General features: G+C 35.1%; 1 non-coding gene across 1 annotated transcript; it reads left to right on the top strand.

The window, feature by feature from the left end:
- Positions 1–1,404: 1,404 nt before the first annotated feature.
- Positions 1,405–1,512, top strand: LOC148581239 (small nucleolar RNA R71). The gene has a single exon (XR_015899082.1). It is a non-coding gene; the product is annotated as a small nucleolar RNA R71 (small nucleolar RNA).
- Positions 1,513–3,744: the final 2,232 nt, after the last annotated feature.

Genomic DNA, 3,744 nt, shown 5'->3' on the forward strand with positions numbered 1-3,744 from the left:
GAAAGGTCTTCCTAGGATGATGGATTCATCCTCTTCCTTTCCAGTATCCAGGACTATGAAATCAGCAGGGATGTAAAGGCCTTCAACCTTTACTAACACGTCCTCTACTTGTCCATAAGCCTGATTTCTTGAGCTGTCTGCCATCTCTAATGAGATTTTAGCAGCTTGCACCCCATAGATTCCCAGTTTCTCTATTACAGAGAGGGGCATGAGGTTTATTCCTGAACCAAGGTCACACAGAGCCTTAAAGATCATGGTGCCTATGGTACAGGGTATTATGAACTTTCCAGGATCCAGTCTCTTCTGAGGCAATGTCAGTTGATCCAGATCACTTAGTTCATTGATGAACAAGGGAGGTTCAACTTCCCAAGTATCAATGCCAAATAATTTGGCATTCAGCTTCATGATTGCACCAAGAAACTTGGCAGTTTGCTCTTCAGTAACATCCTCATTCTCTTCAGAAGAGGAATACTCATCAGAGCTCATGAAGAGCATAAGGAGGTTCAATGGGATCTCTATGGTCTCTAGATGAGCCTCAGAGTCCCTTGGTTCCTCAGAGGGAAGCTCCTTATTGACCACTGGACGTCCCAGGAGGTCTTCCTCCTTGGGATTCACGTCCTCTCCTCTCCTCATAGGTTCGGCCATGGCGCTTATGTCAATGGCCTTGCACTCTCCTTTTGGGTTCTCTTCTGTATTGCTTGGGAGAGTACTAGGAGGGATTTCAGTGATCCTTTTACTCAGCTGGCCCACTTGTGCTTCCAGATTTCTAATGGAAGACCTTGTTTCATTCATGAAACTTACAGTGGCCTTAGATAGATCAGAGACTAGATTTGCTAAATTAGAAGCATTTTGTTCAGAGTTCTCTGTCTGTTGCTGAGTTGATGATGGAAAAGGCTTGCTATTGCTAAACCTGTTCCTTCCACCATTATTAAAGCCTTGTTGGGGCTTTTGATCCTTCCATGAGAAATTTGGATGATTTCTCCATGTTGAGTTATAGGTGTTTCCATAAGGTTCACCTAAGTAATTTACCTCTGCTATTGCAGGGTTCTCAGGATCATAGGCTTCTTCTTCAGAAGATGCCTCTTGAGTACTGTTGGATGCAGCTTGCATTCCATGCAGACTCTGAGAAATCATATTGACTTGCTGAGTCAATATTTTGTTCTGAGCCAATATGGCATTCAGAGTATCAACTTCAAGAACTCTCTTCTTCATAGGCGTCCTATTACTCACAGGATTCCTTTCAGAAGTGTACATGAACTGGTTATTAGCAACCATGTCAATGAGTTCTTGAGCTTCTGCAGGCGTTTTCTTTAGGTGAATGGATCCACCTGCAGAAGTGTCCAGTGACATTTTTGATAGCTCAGATAAACCATCATAGAATATATCCAGGATGGTCCATTCTGAAAGCATGTCAGAAGGACACTTTTTGGTCAACTGTTTGTATCTTTTCCAAGCTTCATAGAGGGATTCACCTTCTTCCTGTCTGAAGGTTTGAACATCAGCTCTAAGCTTGCTCAGCTTTTGAGGAGGAAAGTACTTGGCTAAGAAAGCCGTGACCAGCTTATCCCAAGAGTTCAGGCTGTCTTTGGGTTGAGACTCCCACCATAATCTAGCTCTGTCTCTTACAGCAAAAGGGAAAAGCATGAGCCTGTAGACTTCAGGATCTACTCCATTAGTCTTAACAGTATCACATATCTGCAAGAATTCAGTTAAGAACTGAAAAGGATCTTCAGATGGAAGTCCATGAAACTTGCAGTTCTGCTGCATCAGAGAAACTAATTGAGGTTTCAGCTCAAAGTTGTTTGCTCCAATGGCAGGAATGGAGATGCTTCTTCCACGTAAATTGGAATTAGGTGCAGTAAAGTCACCAAGCATCTTCCTTACATTATTATTATTTTCGGCTGCCATCTCCTCTGCTTGTTCGAAAATTTCTGAAAGGTTATCTCTGGATTGTTGTATTTTAGCTTCTCTTAATTTTCTCTTCAGAGTCCTTTCAGGTTCTGGATCTGCTTCCACAAGAATGTTCTTATCCTTGCTCCTGCTCATATGACAAAGAAGAAGGCACAGAAAAATAATAATAATAATAGAGATCCTTTATACCACAGTATAGAGATCCCTGTGTGAGTAGAAGAAGAGAAGAAAAGAAAATCTGAACTCAGAGAGAGAGGGGGTTCGGATTTTTGGTGAGTTGAAGGAAAGATGTTAGTATATCAATAAACAAATAGAAGAGGATGAGAGGGGGAAGTGAATTTTCGAAAACAATTTTTGAAAATGAGTTAGTGATTTTCGAAAATAGTTTTTGAAAAAGGTTAGTATTTTTTTTTGAATTATTTTTTTTTTTAAAGTCAAAAATAAAAATAATTAGTTAATAAAAAAGAAATTTTTGAAAAAGAGGGAAGATATTTTCGAAAATTAGAGAGAGAGAGAGTTAGTTAGGTAGTTTTGAAAAAGTTAAGAAACAAACAAAAACTTAGTTAGTTAGTTGAAACAAATTTTGAAAAGATAAGAAGTTAGGAAGTTAGAAAAGATATTTTGAAATCAATTTTTTGAAAAAGATAAGATGAGAAGATATTTTTGAAAAGATATGATAGAAATTAGTTTTTGAAAAAGATTTGATTTTTAAAATCACAATTAATGACTTGATTCACAAGAAATCACAAGATATGATTCTAGAACTTAAAGTTTGAATCTTTCTTAACAAGTAAGTAACAAACTTGAAATTTTTGAATCAAAACATTAATTGATTAGTTATTTTCGAAAATTTTATATAAAAATAAGAAAAAGATTTTTGAAAAAGATTTTTGGAATTTTCGAAAATAACTAAGAAATTTGAAAAAGATTTGATTTTTGAAAAAGATTTTGAAAAAGATAAGATTTTCAAATTGAAAATTTGATTTGACTCATAAGAAACAACTTTGATTTTTAAAAATTTTTGAAAAAGTCAACTCAATTTTCGAATTTGATGAGAGAAAAAGGGAAAGATATTTTTTTGATTTTTTGAATTTTTATGAAAACATGAAAATTATGCAATGCATGAAATTTTTTAGATCAAAACATGAATGTATGCAAGAATGCCATGAATGTCAAGATGAACACCAAGAACACTTTGAATGTCAAGATGAACATCATAGACACAATTTTGAAAAATTTTTTAATGCAAAGAAAACATGCAAGACACCAAACTTAGAATTCTTTAATGCTTACGCACTAAGAATTCAAGAATGCATATGAAAAATAATAAAAGACACAAAACAAAAAATCATCAAGATCAAACAAGAAGACTTACCAAGAACAACTTGAAGATCATGAAGAACACCATGAATGCATGAAATTTTCGAAAAATGCAAGATGCACATGCAATTGACACCAAACTTATGATCTGACTCAAGACTCAAACAAGAATCACAAAAATATTTTTGATTTTTATGATTTTCTAATTTTTTTTTTTGGATTTTTATTTTATATTTTTCGAAAAATTATTTAGAAAAAGGAAAAATAAGGATTCCAAAATTTTTAATATGAATTCCAGGAATCTTGCCATGTTAGTCTTAAAGCTCCAATCAAAGGGTCTGGCATGGCTTAACAGCCAGCCAAGCTTTAGCATATAATTACATGGGCTGGAGTGATTAGTTGAATACCAATCCCAAAGTAGTTTGGGTATGGCTTTACAGCCAGATATGAATCAACATATTTCATGAAACACTAGAATTCATTCTTAAAAATTTTGAAGCCATAGAATAATTT

Source organism: Arachis ipaensis, chromosome B10 (genome assembly GCF_059453495.1).
Source record: "Arachis ipaensis isolate K30076 ecotype BB chromosome B10, ASM5945349v1, whole genome shotgun sequence".
NCBI classification, from domain to species: domain Eukaryota; kingdom Viridiplantae; phylum Streptophyta; class Magnoliopsida; order Fabales; family Fabaceae; genus Arachis; species Arachis ipaensis.